Genomic DNA, 25,063 nt, shown 5'->3' on the forward strand with positions numbered 1-25,063 from the left:
CTGGCTATGGCAATAATTTATTTCCTCAAGAATAAAAAGCATGCTTGTTTATAGTCTGTTCCTGATAATTTCAAAATCTGAAGAATTGAAGGCTCTGTCTCCATTGTTTTTCACTCATGGTGCCTTATTTCCTTATTAGACGCCCAGTGCATGAATTCGTGCACCAGTGGGGTCCCTCGGCCTGGCCTGCAGTGATGGGGCCGAAACCAGCCCGGTGCAAGAATTCGTGCTCCAGGCCTCTAGTATGCAAAGATCTTTGGTTAATCTCTTCCTGTCCTCCCTCCTCCCCTCTTCTCTCTGAGATTCCTCAGTCTGTCCCATGTTTCCTGTCTGTGCATTGAGCATCTGCCCCCTGGTGGTCAGTGCACATCATAGCTACTAGTTGAAGGGTCGCGTAGGCTTTTTTATATAGATATGCTTGGTCAGTTTTGTCCGTGTACTAACAATACCCTTATAAAATATCTGTAAGGATTTTTTTTTGCATCTTAGGATGACAGTAACTTCCTCCAGAGAGGATATCTGAAGGCATGACCAAACCAGAAAACACACTAAATTCATGCTTATCCTGAACTGCTACCAGGCAGTGTAAACCTGGGCTAGCGAGCCTCACAAAGGCTAACCCAGAACCACAAGATGTTCCCCTTCTCCCACCTTTTTCCTGCCACATTTAGTAAAAAAAATAACCAGGTGGGAGCAGGGATGGAGTGGGGCAGGCATGTCTATACTTCACCCTAACTCGGAGGATATAGATACAGCCTTCCATGCCCCATTTAGTACAGGGATGGTTTTCCTCTAAGCTTTCCCTTTGAGAGGACTGAGATCTTAACTACTGTTCCTACCCTACGAGGCCACTAAAGTCAAAGCCCCACTTTGTCCAGATCATCAAATGCCCTCAGGGCAAAGGCAGATTCCATCCCATTGTGCTTAAATTACCTTTCTGGGTTCTTATTTTTAGTTATATTTTGGTCTAGAACTTCCTTACTATATTGTCAGTTCTTTTATTTCTTTTTCTTTGGAGTCCAACATTTTTTAAAATTTAAACTCTTTATTGTTTTAAGTATTACATATGTCTCCTTTTCCCCCCAATGACCTCTCCCACCCCCCAGCACATGCCCTCACCCCCGTCTGTGTCACTGGTTATGTTTATAAGCATGCATACAAGTCCTTTGGTTAATCTCTTATCCCCCATCCAATCCTCCCCTGCTTCCCTCTGAGGTTTGATGGTCTGTTCGATGCTTGTCTCTGGATCTATTTTTGTTCATCAGTTTATGTTGTTCATTATATTCCACAAATAAGTGAGATCATGTGTTATTTATCTTTCTCCGACTGGCTTATTTTGCTTAGCATAATGCTCTCCAGGTCCATCCATGCTGCTGCGAATGATAAGGGTTCCTTCTTTTTTACAGCATCGTAGTATTCCATTGTGTAGATGTACCACAGTTTCCTAATCCACTCATCTGCTGATGGCACTTGGGCTGTTTCCAAATCTTAGCTATTGTAAATTGTGCTGCTATGAACATAGGGGCGCATATATCCTTTCTGACTGGTGTTTCTGGCTTCTTGGGATATATTCCTAGAAGTAGATTTCTGGGTCAAATGGGAGTTCCATTTTTAGTCGTTTGAGGAAACTCCATCCTGCTCTCCACAGTGACTGCACAGTCTGCTGGAGTCCAACCATTTTGATGCTTTCCATAGGGTAGAGTTGGAAGGACAGAGGCAGTCCAAATACCGTAGCCTAACATTAATAAACAACATAAGACACTAATGTTTTTCTTGCAAAATATACCTGATATACAATTCTCTATACTGAAATTTATGTTCTCGCATCCCTTTGAAGGATTATTCCACTTTCAATGGCTGCTACTCATACTCATGAGACATGTGTTGTCAACTGAGTAATTGTAAGCTACTGACTGCGAGCTGAAGATCCTTTTGTCTTTCATGCTATACGATTCCAATGCGTGGGTGTATGTTTCTTTATTTATACTGCTTGGGACACAGTGTGCTTCCATTCTGGGAGTCCAACTACACATTTACCACACATTATTATTCTCATTTTCCATCTCCCATCTCTCAAGGCTGCACACTGTGTAACTTCTTCATTCATATACTCCAGTTCACAATTCTGTCTTCTGCCATGTTTAATGTGTCTACTCCACATATATTGAGTTTTCTTTTTTTAAAATAATTCTTTATTGTTGAAAGTATTACATATGCCCCTTTCTCCTCCCACTGACCCCCTTGAGTTTTTTATTTCAACTTTTTTTCATTTCTGAAAGTTCTACTTGGATCACTTTGATACTTTGTTTTGCATTACTAATTTTTAATCTATATGTATTTCTTCAAATATTTCATATATTAGGGGCCCAGTGCATGAATTCATGCACCTTGAAAGGAACTGTGGGCCAAGAGGCTGTGGTGGGCACAGGGGCGGGTCTCAGCCCATCCTCCACGCCCCCACCTGGCCCCTCCCACCGCAGCCCCTGGTCCCATCTGCCAGCAACCCTGTTCCCGCTGTCACCGCTCCCATGCGCTGACCCCATGCACTGACGGCACTGGCCCCGCTCGCACCCACTGACTGCACAGAGCGACTGGGGCCGGCACCAGCAGTGGGTGCAAGCAGGGCTGTCACCAGCAGCGGGTGAGAGCACTGGGCGGGACAATGGGGCCTAGAAGCAAAGAATTTTCAATAACCACCAGAGACTTGCCCCAATGACAGCAACCAGCACCCCGCCTTGGTCTGGTGTCCCCGCTCACCTGCTCCACCATCCCACCGCGGCCAACGCCTGCCATGTTCTGTGCTCTGCTGCCTGCTGCCGATGCCCACCATGTTCTGCGTGCACCCCCTGGTGGTCAACGCACGTCATAGCGACCAGTTGTTTGGCTGTTCCACCATTCAGTCTATTTGCATATTAGGGTTTTATATAGAGAAATACACTAGAGGCCCCCCCACCAGTGCACAATCGGGGCCGGGGAGGGACTATGGGAGGGCTTCAGGGCATGTCCAGCCCGTCTTGCCCAGTCTCGATCAGCCAGACCCCAGCAGCAAGCTAACCTACCAATTGGAGCATCTGCCCCCTGGTGGTCAGTGCACATCATGACTGGTCAAACAGTCAAACAAACAGTTGGATACTTAGCAAATTAGGCTTTTATTATATAGGATACGGCATCTGACTATTCAACATGTGCAGGCCTCAGGGCATCTAATTTTGCTAATTCTTCCTCACAATGGTATGTGTTTTCTGATTGTAAGTTCAAGTTTGCTTAAATGTAATGTATAAAATCCATTATTTTATACATTAAATAAAAGCCGACACTATGTATGCTTTTCTCTGAGGAGGGTTTATGTTTTCTTCAGCAAGGAACAAAGGATTACTATCATAACGCTCACTGTTCCTTTTTCTTTTCCTCTCTTGGCCTTCAGAACAGTATCTTAATTTTTAGTGACTGAAGTGATCACAAGAAACCGTATTTACTGTGATTTACCCAGCACCTAATTGGAGTGCGATGGGAGAGTTTTTTAGGAACACCTAATACTGCTGGACACAGGAGTCCCTCCCTCCTTTTTTTCAAAATATATTTTTATTTATTTCAGAGAGGAAGGGAGAGAGAGAAACATCAATTATGAGAGAGAAGTGGCTGCCTCCTGCACACCCCACAACAGGGATTGAGCCCACAATCCAGGCATGTGCCCTGACCGGGAATCAAACCGTGACCTTCTGGTTCTTAGGTGGACGCCCAACCATTTAGCCACACTTCCCTCTCTTTTTCATCCTCCACATGAACAGTGTGTTCTGGATGGCACCCATGACCGTGTAAGGGCTCTAGCTCATGTGTACCTCACTACAGGTACATGGCTGTCCCCATTTTATTTGGATTACACTTCAGCTTGGAGAGGCCAAGTAACTTGGTCTCTCCACAACACAGCTCCTCAAAACTAGACTCAGGAGGATCAAAAAACAACCAAAAGACAATAGACTATACACACCCTTCAAAAACTAAATTTCTGCTGTCATCCATCTTTAAACTTCCACTTATACAGTATATTTGCACAAATTATACAGTAAAACAGAATGAAAAAGGAAAACCATCCTACCTTCTGTGGAAACTTCTTGTTTAAATTTTGTATTCAGGCAAAATATAAAAACATTTGGAGTTTTTTCTTGGAGTATATGCAACTTGAAGAAAATTTTTTTCATTCAGTATAAGACTGATAATGGCCTCACCTGAAAAATAAAAAGGAAAAATCTTATTTTAAGTTCTGCTTTTATAAAGTAAATTACCAAAATGGTAGATATAGGAAAGCTCTTTACTTAATATTCAAATTATCAGAACATTTCAGGATGAAGGAATGAAAAACTCCATTGCCTCTATTTGTGTTAGCCTGGTGCTGATGGCATACACCCAATCCGGTGTCTGGTTAATGAGCTCAGTGGTTGGAATGTCACACACAGATTTCAAAGATGTGGGAAGATCTCTATGGAATTGTCCTCTTTAGTAACTTTATGTATGCATTAATTTATTTTTTATCCTCACCTGAGGATATTTTTCCATTGATTTTTAGATAGAGTGGAAGAGAGGGAAAGACAGACAGAAATATTGATGTGAGAGAAACACATAGGTTAGTTGCCTCCTGCACAAGCCCTAACCAGGGCCTGGGCCAGGGAGGAGCCTGCTTGCGTGCCCTTGGCTGGAATCAAACCCAGGACCCTTTGGTTCACAAGCCGACGCTCTATCCACTGAGCCAAACCGGCTAGGGTCAGTCTAGTAACTTTACACTATCTCCTCAAGAAATGCACATTCCTGGCCTGGCTGGATAGCTCAATTGGTTAGAACATCATTCCAATACACCAAGGTTGCCAGTTCAATCCCCGGTCAGGGCACATTCAAGCATCAGCCAATGAGGCTGGAATGGCTCAGTGGTTGAGTGTTGACCTATGAATCAGGAGGTCACAGTTCCACCCAGTCAGGGCACATGCCCAGGTTATATAGACTTAAGGCAGCCGATCAAGGATTCTCTCTCATCACTGATGTTTCTCTTTCTCTCTTCCTTCTTCTCTGAAATAAACAAAAATATATATATTTTAAAAGAAACAGCCAATGAATGCATAAATTAGTGGAACAACAAAACTATGTTTCTCTCTCCCCTCAGCCCCTCTCTCTATTTCCCTCTCTCTCTCAAAAAAAAAAAACAAAACAAAAAAACATATTCCTGGTCACAAGGTGACTGATAATCCATCACAATGTCTAGAAGCATCTCCAACAGTGACCTCTACATACCATTTCCAAATCAGGCGACCAGCATAGCACTGCCCAATGAACTGACTGACTCCACGTCTCCAGCAAAAGCATGGACACCTGGAGCCTGGGAAGCTCACTTGGTACTTGCATGAAAGTCATGATTTCACCATTGGAAACTAGTCTTCAGCATTTCCTTCCCTGGGCCCATGAATTCCCTGATGACCACCCAAAAAAAGGCCACCTCTGCTCTCTCTCCCACCAGAATGGGGGTCAGCATTCTCCTAGGTCCATGGCTATTTTAAAAGCCACCTTATACCTTCATTCTAAAACCTGTTTTTGATCTTTTTGCTACAGGGAACAAATTTACCTTCCCACCTGCAACAACTAAAAAAAAATTAAAGGGTAAAATATATGGAACAGTTTTCAAGAAAACGAACACCAGGCAATGAGGAAGAGCCATCCCTGACAGAAGGGAAACGAGAGGACCCTCTCCCTGCCCAGCTCCCTGCCTGGGGAGGACCGTGGCTCTGGGCGCAGCAGAGGTGCCAGGTGCAGCCACCTCTTGAGGCCGAGGCACTGATGCTCAGTTCGGACAGAGCACTGGAGGGGAGTGGCACAGAGGTGCAGGCTCCAGCTGGGTGCTGACAGCAGCGTGTGAGGCAGCCTCCAGGCCAGGACAGCAGCGCCTAAAGGGCTACCAGGAACAACCCTCGAGCTCACAGGGAGCCAGGGACACTCTTCCTCCCAGTCACAGTGCAAACTTCCTAATTCTCCAGCTGGGGCAAAATTAGCCCTACGGGATGGTTGGCAAACTGCGGCTTGCGAGCCACATGCGGCTCTTTGGCCCCTCGAGTGTGGCTCTTCCACAAAATACTGACTTCTGCGCATGGGCCATGAAGTTTCAATCGCACTGTACGTGCGCACCCGCACGTGGTATTTTGTGGAAGAGCCACACTCAAGAGGCCAAAGAGCTGCATGTGGCTTGCGAGCCGTGGTTTGCTGACCACTGCTAGACTAAACATTACTCTGGTCTCACCTAACAAAGCTTAAAAGTAAGACCCACCAGAATCAAACTGTTTCCAAGTAATTTAACCACATCTCAGAATTTTTTCTGACCTTTTGGTCACGAATATGTATAGAAATACAAAAATACCCAGCATCCAACACAATAAATTCAGTGTCTTGGCAGTTTGGCTCAGTGGATAGAGCATCAAGGAAGGTCGCAGGCAGGAGGCAACCAATCGATGTGTCTCTCTCACATCAATGTTTCTGTCTCTCTCTGTCTCTCCTCCTCCCTTCTACCCTTTCTTTAAAAAAAATCAATGGAAAAATATCCTTGGGTGAGGATTCACAATAAATAAATTAATTAATTAATTAATTACCAGACATACAAGGAAGAAAACATGAACTATAATGAAGTGAAAAATCAGCCCTAACTGGTTTGGCTCAGTGGACATAATGAAGTGAAAAATCAATCAAAACTAACCCAGAAATGACACAAATGATAGACTAAACAAAGACATTTAAACAGTTGTCCTAACTGTATTCCGTATCTTCAAAAACCTAGAGAAAAGATTAGACATGTTAAATGGAGACATGAAAGATAGACAAAGGCCCAAATAGAATCATAAAAATACTCAATCCCCAAAAAGGCAGGAAAGAGGGACAGGGGACAAAGAACACAGTGTCCTTCTCCTGTGAGCCTCTACCTGAGGGCACTATAAGGGGGACAGGACTCAGTGTGGTTGTTTCCTCCTCCCCAGCCCTCTCTCTAACTCAGGGGTCCTCAAACTTTTTAAACGGGGCCAGTTCACTGTCCCTCAGACCGTTGGAGGACCGGACTATAGTTTAAAAAAAAACTATGAACAAATTCCTATGCACACTGCACATATCTTATTTTGAAGTAAAAAAACAAACAGGGAACAAATGCAATATTTGTATTTGCATGTGGCCGGCGGGGCCATAGTTTGAGGACCCCTGCTCTAACCATACCAACACTTACCACTTCCTGAACATGCTGAGGGTCTCCCATAGCTGACGCTCTGCACGTGGCCCCCACTGCCTGGAACGGCCCTCCTCCCACCTCCCTACTTGACAAAGTCCTGCCAGCTCTTCAATCCAAAATTCAACCACAACACTCACATCAAGCTTTCCTGAGTCCTTCCTCAGGATTCACACAAGTCTGTTTACACATCTTTTAGAAAATCACATTATAATAATCTGGTTTGAAATATTATTTTAAATTATGAAAAAAATTAAAAATACAAAAAGATCCACAGAAGAGTATGACAAATACCCATATACTGAGATTTAATAAATGTTAAGAATTGTTCACATATCCCTATTTTTAAAAACCACACATTTCTAATACACTGAGAAACTGACACCCATTCCATTCCCTTCCTCCTAAAGGTAATCATTAACTTGCAGCATCATAATTGCAATCTTTCACTGCCCGTGTGTTTATAAGTAATGCACTGTTTTAAGAATATACTTTTAGCCCTAATTGGTTTGGCTCAGTGGATAGAGTGTCGGCCTGCGGACTCAAGGGTCCCAGGTTCGATTCCGGTCAAGGGCATGTACCTTGGTTGTGGGCACATCCCCAGTGGGGGGTGTGCAGGAGGCAGCTGGTCGATGTTTCTTTCTCATTGATGTTTCTAACTCTCTTTCCCTCTCCCTTCCTCTCTGTAAAAAAAATCAATAAAATATATTTGAAAAAAAAAAGAATATACTTTTAGCCCTGGCTGGTTTGGCTCAGTGGATAGAGTGTCGGCTTGTGGACTGAAGGGTCCCAAGTTCGATTCTGGTCAAGGGCTTGATCCCCAGTAGGGGGCGTGCAGGAGGCAGCTGGTCAGTGATTCTCATCATTGATGTTTCTTTCTCTCTCTCTCTCTCCCCCTCTCTCAAATCAATAAAAATATTTTTTAAAAAGAATATACTTTTATAACACACACATGCGCTCTCCAAGTGTTTTAAGAACAACTTTGAATTTTAGGAAATCATGTATACTGACACAGGTAGCTTTCATTTTGAATTTGGCAGGCACTGCATCCCTGCGAGGCCTCCCAGGCCATCCCTGACTTATTACTATTACAAGCGAGGCTGCCTGGACTTCTAGACATGTATCTTCATGCATAGCAAGTGCTTCCCAGCTTTTCTTCACTTGGACACAGAACTGCTGGGTGACAGAAAAGACACCTCCCAGTCCAGCAGACAAGAGACACATACTCCAGAGAGCTGCACCCGTGCTCGGTGCAGCTCGGTGGGAACGGCAGCTCACCATAGCTTCGCCCACAGGGCAAAGTCCCAGAACTGGCCCAGGTCACGAGGTTAATAAATGTCAGTTCTAGAACTTGAACCCAGGTTGGCTCAGCAAAGTCCATGTTCTCCATCTCCACATGACACCAGATTCTGGCCCAGTCGATAAAGAGGAAAGGGAGGTATCCACACAGGTGCAGAAGGAGTGATGACGGTGGAGAGAGATAACAGGAAGGTACTGCCCTGGCTGCACGGGGCAGGGAGGCCACCGGCAGAGCCAAGAAAGAGACAGAGCAGGGTCTCACAGGCTCGAGGGGATTGAGGCTGGGGAGAGAGAGGTGCAGTCTTCAAATGGAGCCATGGTTTCTTCGTGGGGTGACAAACATTCTGGAGTTGGTGATGGCTGCACAAACTTGTAAATACACTAAAAGTTACTGAATTGTACACTTTAAAAGGGTGGATTTTAGGAAATGTGAATAAACCCTGAATGAGAAAAAATGAAGCAATCAGTGGGCTGACAGAAAGAAGAGGAGTCAATTCCTGAAGAGGAGCTCCAGAAGGTCTGACTGCCACCAGCAGCCCAGGGGCATGGGAGAGAGAATGGACGAACAGAGTCCTGCCCCAAAGAGCCTGACCTCTAACAGAGAAGACAGGTCCCGCAGGTCTCCACCGCAGCCCACTGGGAGGGAGATGGCAGGCAGGCACACAGCCTGGAGCATCGTTTTCTTCCAGTGCTGAGGACAGACCACCCAGTTCCTGTGCCTTAGGGCCTCTCTGTAGACGGGGCTAAAAATACTGACCTCCTAGGGTGGGTGTGAGGACTGACTGAGGCTAAGTCCTGTGCTTGGAAGCAGGCCTGACCCGGAGTGCCTGGGGTACGTTAGCGCTCACGATGCCCATGGAGGGGAAGACGTGACTCCTACAAGGTGGTGTGCCTGGGGGCTGAGCCTCAACTCCAGGTGCACCTGCCTGGCTGGATGCTCAGCCCCACCACTTACTGGCCTAAGCTTCTTAAACTCTCTGTGTCTCCGTCTCCCCGACTGTAAAATGCGGATGACGAAAGTATATACCTCCAAGGTCAATGCGAACATGAAACAAGATAATCTATCAAATGCTCAGCACCTGCCTGGCGAACAGCAAGTGCCCAGTGAGTGTTGTTGGTCAGAGAAGGCTTCCCTGAGGAATGAGAGGCTTGAGTTTCACTCATTTTCAATTAATGGCCACAAACCTCAAGAGGGAGCTAGTTTCCCTCTTCAGACAATTGCGACAAATGTCAGATAAGCACAATTGTGTACAGCCGCTTTCATCGAGAAGTGAGTCTACCTGCCCATCCTGGGACTCCTGGACCTGCTGCAGCCACGGAGGTGGCACGATGAGGACCTGGTGCAGTTCTGAGCCTCGGCTTCAAGAGGCTTCACAGAGTCCACCCTCAGTCTCTTGGACTCCGGTGACCAGTGTGTGAAGGCCCATGGGCCCTGCAGAGGCCTGCACCCCCAGCCAAGGCCCTGATCATATACGGAAGTAGAGAGGAGCCATCTGGCTGAACCCAACCCCAACTGGGCTCAACCCACAGACTCATGACCGGAAACAAGATGGTTGTTTTAAGCCACTCATCACTGGATGGTCTGCTGCAATAGATAACTAATATAACAACCCTGTTTTTCCTTCTACTCTTTCCTTCACCCTCCAGCATGCATACCCCCTGAATCCATAGAAAAGGAGAAGGTCTCAACTGGGACCTCTCCTATTCCCTGCCTCCCCTCCTGCTATGATAGAAAAGGGTCCTGGGCTCCCAAAGGCCAGCCCCTTCCTCACACTGCAGGCCCCTCCCCTCACACCTTCCAATGCTTCTGCCGCAGGAATCTCCAGTGCCCTCCCATCTGTGTGCACACGCACACACCCTGCCCCACAGACATTTTTCCAATCCCTGTTCACAGCAAAGCTTCCTCAAGGAACTGTCTGCTCTTACTGTCCCCAGAATCAAGGGAAGAAGGAAACAGAAATATGAGCTCGACACTGAGGGCACCCCCCGACACACACTGCTCACAGAGGTGGGCAACAGTGCTTAGGTCAGACCACGCTTACACAGCATACGACTGCAGGAAAAATGTCAGAGGTCAGGGCTACAGAATGGCTAAAAACTGAAGGGGAAACTGAACAAAGAAGGGAAAATCCCACCCTGGCCGGTGTTGGTCAGTGGTTAGAGCACCGACCCACATAAATTCGATCCCAGTCAAGGGCACATACCTGGGTTGTCTCTCTCACATTAATGTTTCTCTCTCTCTCCACACACCCCCCCCCCTCTTTCCCTTCTACTCTCTCTGAAAATCAGTGGAGAAAATAACGCTGGGTGAGGATTAACAACAACAAAAAGAGAAAAAGCTTCAAAATCTTCATTAAAATTCCTCCCAAATCCTTGGCTGACTCCTGAGCTGCACATGGTAAGATGACATGCCAAGAAATCAAATAGAAAAAAAGTCAAACTCATAGAAACAGAGTAGGGAGTGGCTGCCAGGGATGGGGGGTGGGGGTAGAAAGAGGTTGGTAAAGGTGCGAACATTCAGCTATGAGATGAATATGGTCTGAGGACCAAATGGGGACTGTAGCTGATGAAACTGTGTTGTATAACTGAAATTTGCTAAGAGGATATAACTTCAATGTTCTCACACACACAAACTATGTGAGGCAATGGATATAATTAACTAGATGGGACGAATCCTTTCACAATGTATGTACATGTATATAAAATTATGATGTACTTTAAATATCTTACAATTTTATTGGTTAATTATACCTCAATAAAGCAATACAGCTGAGAAAGAGAGAGATACACACAAACCCATATACACCTGACCAGGCAGAAAGCAGCTGTTGTGAGATGAAAAAGATTTCAACAGTTGTCCAACACTGGGTGACAAATTTTGGATTTTCTGTTCTGCCATATTAGAAAGGTTTTCCATTAAAACCCCAGAAGGGCCATGGCTTGAGAGTAAAAACCATGCCAGAACTAAGGGCTGTGCCCTAAAACATAGGGCAAAAACCAAACAGATCCACCCTTGAAAAGCTTCACAGGATCAAGATGCTCTCCCAGTAATTTAACAGCCAGCCATAACAAAACTTAATACTCTTTAAGGGAAGATAACCTAAAACAGAGTCACTAGAATGTACTATCCACAATGTCCATTATACAACAAAATTACTAGACATGCAAAGTAGAAAAATGTGAACCACAATCAAGAGAAAAAAACAATCTACAGAAACCACAAATGACCGTATGTTGCAACTGACAGATGACAACTTCAAAACACCATTATAAATATGTTAAAGGACTTTGGGGAAAACAGGGCAGAAGGGATGAGCAGGTCGAAAATTGGCAGAGACTTGTGAACTGGAAAAAAGAACCAAAAGGAAATGCCAAAATTAAAAATATAATACCTGGAATTAAATGTCATTGGATAGAATTAATAACAAAATGAATACAGAATATACTCATGTAAACAGTGAGAGAAAATAATTTTTAAAATACAGCCACGCTCAGCACCTGTGGGAGAAAATCAAACAATCTAAAATAGATGTCACTGGACTGCCAAGAGGAAAGGAGAGTGAGACAACAGCCAAAAAGTTTCCAAAGTTGATTACATACGCCAACCCAGAGAGCCAAGGACTGAAGTAAATCCCAGGAAGGATAAATACTAAAACACCAAACTTAGAAAATTACCGTCAAACTGAAAAAGAAAAAAAGTTTATAGAAATAGAGAATTTACTTACTTAATAAAAATAAATAAAATACCTTAAAACACAGCAGGAAAAGATGTCAGGTGAACAATAAGAATGACAACTGACTTCTCACCAGAAACAACACACTATGGGAGATGATGGAGAAACTTTATTTTTTTTTTAATATTTTTTTATTGATTTCAGAGAGGAAGGGAGAGGGAAAGAGAGACAGAAACATCCGTGATGAGAATCATGGACCGGCTGCCTCCTGCATGCCCCCTACTAGGGATGGAGCCTGCAACCCCGGCATGTGCCCTTGACCGGGAATCGAACCCATGACCTCCTGGTTCCTAGGTTGACGCTCAACCACTGAGCCATGACGGCCGGGCTAGAGAAACTTCTTCAAAGGGCTAAAAGAAACAACTGTCAACCTAGAATTTTATAACCAGCAAAAATATCCCTCAACACTGAAGGGCAAATAAAGACATTTCTAGACAAACAAAAGCTGAGAGAATCTGTACCCAGCACACCCACAACGTAAGAAATACTGAAGTCCTAGCCAGTTTGGCTCAGTGAATACAGCATCTGCCTGCAGATAGAAGGGTCCCAGGGTTCAATTCTAGTCAAGGGCATGTAACTCAGTTGCAGGCTCCCAGCCCTGGACGGAGACATGCAGGAGGCAACCAATCAATGTGTCTCTCTCACGTCGGTGTTTCTCTCTGTCTCTCCCTCTCCCTTACATTCTCTCTAAAAATCAATGGAAAAAATATCCTCAGGTAAGGGTAAAAAAGTAATTTAAAAATAAAGGAACTGAAGAAAGAGCTTCAGGCTGAGGACAATGATGCCACCTAGAACTGTGATCTGCAAAAACAATGAAGAACTTCCCAACTCATTCTCTGGGGCCAGTTACCCTGATACCAAAAGAGTATCATCCTATATAACAAAAGCCTAACACGCTAAGTTTCTGGTCGTACATTCAACCAGTCAAAGCATAATGTGCTAATGATATGCTAAGGCTGCTCAGCCGCTCGCTATGACGTGTACTGACCACCAGGGGCTAGGGACACTCCAACCGGTAGGTTAGCTTGCTGCTGGTGGATGGTGAGACAGGCCAGACACGCCCTGGAGCCCTCCTGCAGTCCCTCCCTGGCTGGCCAATCTCCCGCATCCCTCCCCGGCTCCGATCGTGCGGGGGGGGGGGGGGGGGTCCCTCGGACTGGCCTGCACCCTCTCGCAATCCAGGACCTCTTTGGGGATGTCAGAGAGCCAGTTTTGGCCCGATCCCGCAGGCCAGGCTGAGGGACCCCACTGGTGCACTGACCATACATACGTCCAACCGTCCGACCGGCATAAAGAATGGCATACTTTATGCTATAGATGTGAAAGAGAGGAGAATATGCCGAAACCGGTTTGGCTCAGTGGATAGAGCGTCGGCCTGCGGACTGAAGGGTTCCGGGTTCAATTCCGGTCAAGGGCATGTACCTGGGTTGTGGGCACATCCCCAGTAGATGTGCAAGAGGCAGCTGATCGATGTTTCTCTCTCATTGATGTTTCTAACTCTCTATCTCTCTCCCTTCCTCTCTGTAAAAACTCAATAAAATATATTTTAAAAAAGAAAAAAAGAAAGAGAGGAGAATATACGTGTGAAGACACACCGATATTTGTTAGGTTACTACAGAAACGTCACCTGTCTGTCAAAACATGGGATGTTTTCACTTACATTTTCGGCAATCGGATCAAAAAGCTCAATACTGTCCTAACCAATTTGCTCAGTGGATAGAGCGTCAGCCTGCAAACTCAAGGGTCCCAGGTTCAATTCCGGTCAAGGGCATGTACCTTGGTTGCGGGTACATCCGCAGGGGGTGTGCAGGAGGTAGCTCATCGATGTTTCTCTCTCATCGATGTTTCTAACTCTCTATCCCTCTCCCCTCCTCTCTGTAAAAAATCAATAAAATATATTTTTTTAAAAAGTTCAATACTATTTGATAATATGCTCATTAATGGTGCGGGGCGACACTGTCACATTATTAAATAAACATCAAATTGTGACACTTCAAATAAAACAAATGAAAAGTGTATAGAATTAACGAATGACAAGCATCTAACAGCACAAAACACGGTCAAAAAACGTTTACAAGTCAATCGAAATAGTCAACGTTAATATTCGATAATATTTCTAAATAAATTATATAACATTTTATATTTTATTTTTAAATATTTATAAAAGTCGTTAAATTAAAAAAATGAACGTTTATTTATGTATGCATGGTACATACGATGCACACTGGCAATTTAAAAGTAAATGTTTACTTGCAAATGCGCAATACATATAAAGCTCTCACTGGCACCAATCGCACATGTGTGTTTCAATCTTTCATTGTCGATTGTGAATATGGTTGTTCTTGTTGACATTGAATTGTAGTTCCTTAAAATGTATACTAACAGAAATCAACATCGTCAAAAAAATATATCTGAAAAACAATTATTGGCACAATATACCTCTGAAGTTGAACCCCTAGTATATAGATATTATATACTAGGGGCCCAGTGCACGAATTCGTGCACCTTGAAAGGAACTGTGGGCCACGAGGTTGCTGAAGGCACAGGGGCGGGTCTTGGCCCATTCTCCACGCCCCCGCCTGGCCCCTCCCGCCAAGGCTACCAGTCCCATCTGCTGGCAGCCCTGCTCCCGCCACCACTTCTCCCATGCACTGACGGCACTGGCCCCGCTCGCACCTGCTGATGGCACGGAGCGATTGGGGCCAGCGCCAGCAGCGGGTGCAAGTGGCGGCTGCTGCCCTGATCGCCCCTCAGGAGCAGGAGGAGGTGCAGAAGCCCTCAGGGGCAATCAGGACCAGCACCGGGTGCTGGAAGCGGGTGCAGGCGGCAGCTCCAGCGCTGGCTGCGGGTGTGAGTGGGGCCAGCACTGGCAGTGGGTGTGAACGCCAGTTGGGACTGCAGCGTGCAGGAGCAAAGAATTTTTTAATAACCACCAGAGGCTCGCCCCGATGACAGCGACCAGCGCCCTGCATTGGTCTGGCGTCCCCACTCACCTGCTCCACTCTCCCGCCACAGCCGACGCCCACCATGTTCCATTCATGCCCCGTGGTGGTCAGCGCACATCATAGCAACCAGATGTTTCGTTTTTCTGATTGTTCCTCCATTCGGTCTATTTGCATATTAGCCTTTTATTATATAGGATACTATTTTGACATGTAATTTTTTGCAGTAATGTAATTACTGCACGAATCTTTCTTCTAATTAATTTCTTTTCAATGTGCATGAATCCGTGCACTAGGCCACTAGTCTCTTATGAATATAGATGTAAAAATCCTCAACAAAACACAAGCAAACCAAGTCCGGACACACATAAAAAAGGTTATACACTACACCAAAGGGATTTATCCTAAGAATGCAAGGTTGCTTTAATACCTGTAAATCAATTAATATAACACACCATATATCAACAGCATAAAGGACAGAAACCAAGTGATCACCTCAAAAGTTGCAGAAAAAGACACTCTTTCCCTTCAACACAGCCACGGGGAAATAAATGCATATATAAACCTTACACACCATGTATCCAACCATAAATGTCTGCTGCTAACCCAGGGAAATGGAACCAGGGATTTCTTGAACAACACAAACCAGAACCATCATTTTATGGGCTTTGCATTCCTCCCTGCTTCTTCCTGCCAAACACTAACCCTAAGGCCCCCTGTGGGATTCAGTGGCCAGAATGTCAGCAAGGGGCCCAGCCAGACTCCGCGGCTGAGGCAGCCCCAGCCCTGCACCTCCGTCTCCCCCTGGAAAACCAGCCAAAGCTTCAAACTCGGCTCCAGCTGGTGGGGTTGGAAGGGTGACAGGGCTGTTTTATTATTTTGTTTGTTAATCCTCACCAGCAGACATTTTTCCATTGATTTTTAGAGAGTAGAAGGGAGAAGAGAGAGACAGAGAGAGAGAAACATCGATTGATTGCCTCCTGCACACAGGCCAGGGATGGAGCCTGCAACCGAGGTACCTGCCTTGACCAGAATCGAACCCAAGATCCTTCAGTCTGCGGACCAACACTCTGACCACTGAGCAACCAGCTAGGGCTGACAGGGCTGTTTTAACCTAATGTTTAGGGGACTCCTGCTTGTATAGACTATTTTAATGATTGAATTTTACAAGATCTGTGCTCTGGGGCTTTCTTAGTGAAGAACAATAATTTTAAGATGAACCTTAAAATGTTCTATATGTGAAGGGAAAAAAAAGTTGCAGAAAAGGCAATGGACAAAATCAACACCTTTCATGGTAAAAACATTCCACACATTAGGACTAGAAAGCAATTTTCTCAACCACTGAAGGCCCATTATCTCCACTCCTATTCAACGGTCCTAGCCAGTTTAACGGTGCAAGAAAAAGAAATAAAAGGTTTAACAATTGGGAAAAAAGTAAAACTGTCTTTATTTGTAGATAATGATTATATAGATAGAAAACCCAAAGGAATATACAAATGCACTATGAGAACTAAGTGAATTGAGCAAAGTTATAGGATCCATGATCAGTACACACTAACCGTGTTTTTGTACATTAACAACAAATAATTGAAAAACAATATAAAAATATTTTAAATGACATAAAAAATATCAAATATCTACAAATATATTGAATAAAAAAGTGTACCATCATACTGAAAACTACAAAGAATTGCTGAGAAAAATTAAACATTTAAATAAATGGAAAGACATACCATGGGCACATATCAGAAGACTCGACATTATTCAATTCTAAAATTAATCTATAGATTAAATGTAATCCCAACCAAACTCTCAGCAAAAATTTTTGTACAAATTGAAAAGCGTATTCTAAAACTTGCAGAAAATTCTGTGGAAAAGTGAAAGTGAAGGTCTTACACTCCTGATTTCAAGACTTACCATTAAGTTACAGTAATTCAAAGTGTGGTATTGGCACAGGATAGAGAAACAGACCAATGGAACATAACAGAAAGCCTAGAAATAAGCCTATGCACACATCTTCAAGTAATTTATAACAACGCCTCCAATGCAATTTAATGCAGAAAAGAGAGTCTTTTCAACAAATGATGCCAGAAAGATTATATAGTCCATGTGGAGAAAAAAAGCACCCTGAGTCTACCTCACCTAAAAAATAATTCAAGCTGACCCAGCTGGTGTGGCCCAGTGGTTGAGCATCAACCCATGAATCAGGAGGTCATGGTTCAGATTCCTGGTCAGGGTACATGCCCAGGTTGCAGGCTCGATCCCCAGTAGGGGGCATGCCGGAGGCAGCTGATCAATGATTCTCTCTCATTGATGTTTCTATCTCTCCCTCTTCCCTCCTCTCTCTGAAATTAATAAAAACATATTTTTAAAAACAACAAGATGGGTCACGCGGAAAATAGATCAGCCCTGGCCAGTGTGGCTCAGTTGATTGAAGCATTGTCCTATACACCAAAAGGTCACAGTCAGATTCCTGGTCAAGGCACAAAGCTAGACTGTGGGTTCAGTTCCCGGATGAGGTACATAGAAGAGGCAACCAATGGATATTTCTCTCTTACATCAATATCTCTCTCTCTCTCTCTTTCTTTCTCCCCTCCGCCTCTCTAAAAAAAAAAAATCAATAAAAAAATACCTTTGGGTGAGGATTAACTAAAATAAATAAATGCAGATCAGTATTTGCTTGGAGGTGGAATGGTAGGGAAGGGTGGGAGTTAGGGGTCGCAAAGTGGCATGGGGAAATTTGGGGGGTGATGGATATGTACACAATCTTGACTATGATGATTTTACATGCATATACATATACCAAAACTTTAACAAAAGCTGAAGTTTCTTTAAAAAGAAAAAGATGAATCATAAACCTAAATACAAACGCTACCACTATAAAGGTACAAAAAAAGAAAAATATTGACATATTTTTACTTCATCTGAACTAAAATTTTCTGTTCAACACACTATTAAGAAACAAATAGGCAAACCATAAAAAGGAAAAAATATTCACCCCTCACTTCCTCTCTTCTTCCCACTCCCTCACTACATATGTATGTATATACACATAACTCATAAAGGACACATAACCAGAATATATTTTTTATATTTTTATTGAATTTTAGAGAGAGGAAGGAAAAGGGAGAGAGAGAAAAACATTGATGTGAGAGTGAAACATCAATCAGCTGCCTCCTGCACCCTCCCCACAGGGGATCAAGCCCAAAACCTTGGCATGTGCCCTGACTGGGAATTGAACCAGCAACCTTTCAGTGCATGGGATGATGCCCAGCACAACTGAGCCACATTGGCCAGGGCCAAAATATACGTTTTTTTGAACTTCTAAAAATAAATAATAAAAAGACAAACAATCCAATAAAAAATGGGCAAAAGACCTGACACTTCACAAGAGATACACAGATGGCCAATACGCACATGGAAAGCTGCTTGCCATTTTATTCACCAGAGAAATACAAAGTAAAACCACAATAAGATACCACCACCACCTGAATGGCTAAAATTAAAAAGACTGACAATACCAAGTGCTGATGTGGATGTGGAGAAACTGGAACTCTCCTATATTACTGGCAGGAGTATAAAATGGTACCAGTATGGAAAACTGTTTGGCAGTTTCTAGAAAAGCTAAACACACATCTATATCATGACCCAGCAATCCCACTCCTAAATATTTGCTCACAAGAAATAACAAAAGACATGCCTAAGAATCTTCAGATTTTAGTCAGAATAGCCAAAAAATAAAAGCAACCCAAATGTCCATCAACAGAAGAGCAATAAACAAATGATGACATTTTCATACAAAAGAGTATTACTCAAATAAAAAGCACAAACTACAAATACAGGCACCAAAATCACTAAACCACAAAAACATCACACTGAGCAAAAGAAGACAGATACAAAAGACCATATGCTTTATGATTTCATTAATTTAATATGAAGTTCAAGAATCTGAAAAATGAATCTATAATAATAAAAATCAGAAATATGGTTGCCTTGGGATTTTAGGGCTGGTGTAAAAACTGGAAACAGACGCAAACTTTTAGGGGTGATAGAAATGCTCTATATCTTAGCATGAGTGATAGACACAATGGTGTATACATTTATTAAAATTTATCAAAGTGCCCGGTCAGTGTGGCTCAGTGTTTTGAGTATCAACCTATGAACCAGGAGGCCACGGTTCGATTACCAGTCAGGGCACATGCCCGGGTTGCGGGCTGGATCCCCACTAGGAGGCGTGCAGGAGGCAGCCAATAGATGATTCTCTCTCTCCCTCTCCCTTCCTCTCTGAAATCAACAAAAATATTTTTTAAAAGTCATCAAAGTTATAAAGATCTGTATATTACATTGGGTATAAAACATTAATACTTTTTACACAGTGGAATTTTTGAAAAAATAAGACTACAATTGCATATTCTGTGCTAAAAAGAAGAGGGCTGTTTGCTGTACATGAATATGGCATGATTTCCAAGAGGAAGCAGATGGCTGAGGGACAGGGTAAGAGTGAAATTGACTTCCCAATACTGTGGATCTTTTGCATTGTATTCTGCATTCAGATCATCATGTGCCTGACCCACTCATTTATTTACTGTGACCTTGGGTATGTTACTTAATTTGTCTATGCTTCAGTGTTCTCATAAGAATAGTAACAGAAGTATTAAGAGAAACTACATCAAGTTGTTTTTAGAATTAAATGATTATCAGGTTAGATGCTGAAATGTAGAATTTAGCACTGGTTTTCATTCTGGTTTATAGTAAGGTCTGCACAAGTCATATACCCACTTTATGTCAAAATGTTATATCTCACAAGGATACAAGAATAAAAGATAAAGCACTTTGTTTAAAAAAAGAATTAGCCCTAGATAGTTTGGCTCAGTGGACAGAGTGTCAGCCCACATACTGAAGGGTCACCGGTTCAATTCTAGTCAAGGGCATGTACCTCGGCTGCAGGCTCTATCCCCGGTACTGATCCCCAGCCCTGGTCAGGGTATATGCGGGAGGCAACCAATTGATGTGTGTCTCTCTCTTCCCCTCATTTTCACCCTCTCTAAAAATCAATGGAAAAATATCCTCAGGTAAGGATTAACCAAAAAAAATAATAATAATTAAAAGAGATGATATAGGTAATACACATTAAAAAATACCAGGGCCTCCCCTGGCCAGTGCTGCTCAGTGATTAGAGCATCAGCCCACACACTGAAAGGCTATGGGTTCTGATCCCCGCCCCAGTAGGGGGTGTGCGGAGACAGCCAATCAATGTGTTTCTCTCACATCCTTTCTACTCTCTCTAAAAAGCAATGGAAAAAATATCCTTCTGCTAGGATTAACAATCTACACTAATAAAAGAGAAACATGCAAATTGGTCATCACTCTACACCCACCAGCAATCAGGGCAAGTATGCAAATTAACCCAACAAAGATGGCCCCATCCATAGCGGCCAGGCAGTGCTTGGGGCTGCTGGGGGCCAGATGGGAGACACAAACACACAGAGCCCAGCTCCCAGCAGCCCCAGCGATGGCGGGGCTTGGGGCTGCTGGGGGGATCAGAGACATAAACCCGCAGGACTGGCACCCAGCAGCTCCGGCACCCAGCAGACCCAAGGCCAGCCACTGCGGTGCTGGGGCTGCTAGGGGCCGGATCAGTGACACAAACCTGTAGGCCCGGCACCCAGCAGCCCCAAGGGCAGCCACTGTGGTGCTGGGGCTGCTGGGGGCATGATCGGAGACACAAACCCACAGGCCTGGCACCCAGCAGCCCCAAGCCCCACCACCTCAGTGCTGGGGCTGCTGGGGGCCGGATTGGAGACACAAACCCACAGGGGCCGAGGCAGAGGTGGTTAGAGGCGATCAGGCCGGCAGGTGAGCAGTTAGGAGCCAGAGGTCCAGAGGGTTCCCAGATTGGAGAGGGTGCAGGCCAAGCTGAGGGGACCCCCCTTCCCATGCGCAAATTTCGCGCACCAGGCCTCTAGTCTATACTAATAAAAGGGTAATATGCTAATTAGACCGAGAAACCTTCTGAATGTCCTTCCGGACAAAGCTATGGTAGCGGGGCCAAGGCAGAGGCGTTTACGGGCAATCAGGCCAGGAGGGGAGGAGAGTTGGGGGTGATCAGGCGGGTGGGGGGGGGCAGTTGGCGGCGATCAGGCCTGCAGAGGGGGGGCAGTTGGTGGCAAGCAGGCGGGGGGGGGGGGGGGCAGCAGGGGCAGTTAGGGGTGAGCAGGCTGGTTGGGGGGGCAGTTGGGGGCGATCAGGCCAACAAAGAGGGGGAAGCTGGGGGTGAGAAGGCCAGCAGCGGGGGCAATTGGGGCGATTAGGCAGGCAGGTGAGCGGTTAGGGGCCAGCGGTCCCAGATTGCGAGTCGGACACCCCCAAGGGGTCCCAGATTGGAGAGGGTACAGGCTGGGCTGAGGGACACACCCCCCACATGAATTTCGTGCACTGGGCCACTACTAAATAAAATAAAATAAAAAATAAAATAACCTGGTCTTGTCTTTTTTGCTTTGTTTTTTGTTAATCCTAACCAGAGGACATTTTTTCCATTGATATTTTGTTGTTGTTGTTAAGCCTCACCTTAGGATATTTTTTCCATTGATTTTTAGAGAGAGTGGAGGGGGGGGGAGAGACAGAAAAGAGAAACATCCATGCGAGAAAGACACATGATTGGTTGCCTCCTGCATACATCCCGACCAGGGATGGAGCCTGCAACTGAGGTATGTGCCCTTTGACTGGAATGGAACGGGCAACCCTTCAGTCCATGGGCTGATGCTCTACCCACTAAGCCAAACTGGCTAGGGCTGTTTTTTTAAATAAGTGACTGGTACTCAATCAGCTATCGTTATTACTTAAAAACTTAAAAACAGTACTTTTAAAGTTAACCATTTCCTTAACCAAAATAAGGGGGGGGGGGGGGGGTTAGGCAACCTGCCCATGTGTCGTGTCGCTGTCTCTTCATGCTAACACAGGAGGTTCCTGGGGGACTAAATGAAGTCCCTCACCCCACGCACTTGACACAGTCGCACACACAAACGGTCAGCTCCTGGCGCGCTGTGTCTGAGTAGTGGCCATGCCCAAGGCGTTAGCCACCCCCCCCCGCTGGGCTTGTGCCTGCAGCCTGGCCTCCCTCCGGCCTTCCTTCCACCTCCATCTGCAACGCCCCCCAGTCCACCGCCTGCTCCATCCCCGAGTCCTCTCTTCCCCGCGGATCAGCATTCCCAACAGCTCTCCCCACAAAGCCCCAGGGGGACCCCAGGGCCTACACCCCACCCCCACCCACTCCCAACACCTCGCTCTCGCCTGAGGCACGTCCCCGTCCCACGTCTGACAATGGCGCTTACAACTCCGGCTGGGCCCAGGTCCACTCGGGACTCAGGGCCCGCAGGGAGCGGCCTGGCGGCAAGGCCGGTGCTCTCACCGGGCCACGGCCGCACACGAGGGGTCTGGGTCCCGAGGAGGCACCTCGGGCCTTCGCCCCTGCAGCCCCCGGCTCCTCTCGCAGCCACTGCCTCTCGCCCCAGAGCTTGTGAGTTAGACAAGCCAAACGGGAGGAGAAAGGAAGGGAGGGGAGAGCCGCCAGCAGCTGCCGGTGCCGGAAGGGCCTGGGAGGTGACAGTGGGCGAAGGAGTCCCGACCGGGCGGACAAGGCCAGGGACGCGGCAGGCGGGTCCGGGCGCAGCCCGAGGAGGGGCTGCCGGCGGCGGGCAGGCCGGGCCCCAGGAGCCACCGGGAGGCTCGGGAGCCAGGGGTGGGCAGCCAGGCGGTCAGGGGCACAGCGGCAGGTGGGGGCCGTCAAGGGGCAGGAGGTGCCGGGGCTGGGGCAGGGGGTGGCCACACTCGGAGCCCGGAAGCGGGGCCACCGAGCGGGACGGCGGGCGGGGGCGAGCAGCGGGGCGGAGTGTCCCGCGCAGACAGGCAGGTCGGGCGCTGACAGGACGGTCCCTGACGGAGCCGAAGGGGCAGAGGCGCCGACGTCGGGCGCTGAGGCGGAGAGAAACGGGAGCCACCGACGGGGCGGGGTGCACACCGACGGCCTGTCATTGAAGGGAGGTCACTGGCAGGGGAGGGGCGGGCACTGACATGGGGGCACTGACACCGGTGGGCACGCCCGGGGCACGGACGGGCGCGGGCGCTGAGGAGCCTGCGGCGGCCGCACTCACCTGCCCCGCGGGCCGGGCGTCGCGGCGGCTCCTCGGAGGCCCGGGTGGAGGCCAGGGTGTTGGCGGAGACGAAGCCCAGGCGGCCTGGGGCGGGCCGCACGCACATGGGCCCGGCCCGGCGCGGCGCCTACGGACTCGGCGCCCACGGACACTGCGCGGGCCGGCGGGCGGCTCGGGACCGGCTGAGGCCGCAGGTAGCGCTCGGGTCACTCCAAAATGGCGGCTGCGGGGCGGGCGCGCGCACGCTGGCGCGGGGGCGGAGCCTCTCGGGGCGCGCACGCTGGCGCGGGGGGGCAGGGCTTCACGGACAAGGGCGGGGCCTCTCGGGGCACGCACGCTGGGGGTGGGGCTACACGGGAAGGGCGGGGCCTCTCGGGGCACGCACGCTGGGGTTGGGGCTTCACGCTGGGGCGGGGCGGGGCGCTGTGTGGGCGGGGCCCGCTGCTCACTCAGACGCGTCCGTATCCTGAGCGGCTCTGAGCCGGGTGCGGGGGCGCGAGTGGGCTGACGGACGCTGGGCGGCGTGGGTGGGGGCAGCTTTCTCCTCTTACTGGTCCCGCTGAGGTTCTGCTGAATTTCTGTACCAGCACAGGTACCTCGTCATGGGACAATGCACTTGCGGTGATAAGTTTCCTGCCGCACCGGCAGCAACAGAACTACCCCTTCAGAGAGAGGGCGCACCCCGGGGGCGGGTGTCTCCCTGCTCTCGGGGGGCCCTTCGCGATGGCTGAGGTCCTCTCCCTATGGGGCAGCGGGGTGTCCTCTGAACTCCTTGGGCACGTTGCCTGGGTTGAGAACCGCTGACCTAAGCAGTATCTTCCAGTCCACCTTGGTCCTCCCCGCGGAAGCGGATCTGGCCTGGCCTCCGCTGAGCTTGGGCAGGAAGGGGGCGCCAGAGGGTTTGCTTGGGGCCTCGCGCTGCCGGCTGCAGGCGCGGGCTTGGGTTGCCTGACTTCCCAGCGTCCAGGGCCTGCGCTGGTGCTCCCGGGCACCCCCCTCCAGCGGCTTGATAGCGAGGATCCACCCCTGGATACCTTTCCTGCAGGGCAGCTATCTGGCAAGTTCCTTAGGGTGACCTTCCAGGAAGCGGGGCGGGGGGGGGGGGGGGGGGGGAGCATCAGCTTTGCAACTGACCAGAGAAACGCCCCTGCAGAACGCGGGCTGAGGCCAGGAGGTCCCTTCCCCTGGCAGTGACCCTCTAGCAGCCTCTACTGACCAAGCCGAACGCCCTGCCAACTGCAGAGGACATGCCCAGGGATGCAGCTCCGCCATCGCAGGGCGGGCACAGAAAAGTGGATTTGGAGCTGAGGCAGGATGTGCACAACCGGTGGGGTCCAACCGTCCGGGTAGTTGGGTTTGTATGGGTCCTTTCAAACATACTTGAACTTCCATACAACAGGAAACAACTAATATTTTCAGCTAACAAGATGCACCCACCCTTACTGCAATTGAAGAAATCCTCACTGTGAACCAAAGGGCCCACGCGCTCCCCTGACAGCTCAGGGGAGGCCTGTGTGGCGGTCTTGCAAACTCAGAGACCTAAAGTCACCGCAGGGATGGTCTGAAATTAAATTTTAACTAAAGCAGCGATGGTGGGTAGTCACCTCCTAGGCCAGTATCTTCACTGACAAGGTCAACCTTTACCTTCACTGAGCCTGCCTGTCTTTTTCCATCCATGATAACATACCCTTGAAA

At 47.3% G+C, this 25,063-nt stretch overlaps 1 protein-coding gene across 6 annotated transcripts in view; it reads right to left on the reverse strand.

Annotated features, from left to right (window-relative positions):
* Positions 1–23,607, reverse strand: part of PPP6R2 (protein phosphatase 6 regulatory subunit 2) — a 62,387-nt gene extending 38,780 nt beyond the window's left edge. For 4 of the 6 annotated variants that reach the window (XM_036311335.1, XM_036311337.1, XM_036311342.1 and 1 more), the window contains exons 1-2: positions 23,369–23,607; positions 4,097–4,226 (exon numbers count right to left, since the gene is read on the reverse strand). The gene's annotated coding sequence lies outside the window, so the exon portion shown is untranslated. Of the gene's footprint in view, positions 1–4,096; positions 4,227–6,727; positions 6,817–23,368 lie in introns of those variants that run through there. The other 2 variants (XM_036311336.1, XM_036311340.1) reach the window with 2 other exon arrangements.
* Positions 23,608–25,063: the final 1,456 nt, after the last annotated feature.

The sequence above is a fragment of the Myotis myotis genome, unplaced genomic scaffold, assembly GCF_014108235.1.
Source record: "Myotis myotis isolate mMyoMyo1 unplaced genomic scaffold, mMyoMyo1.p scaffold_m19_p_54, whole genome shotgun sequence".
NCBI classification, from domain to species: domain Eukaryota; kingdom Metazoa; phylum Chordata; class Mammalia; order Chiroptera; family Vespertilionidae; genus Myotis; species Myotis myotis.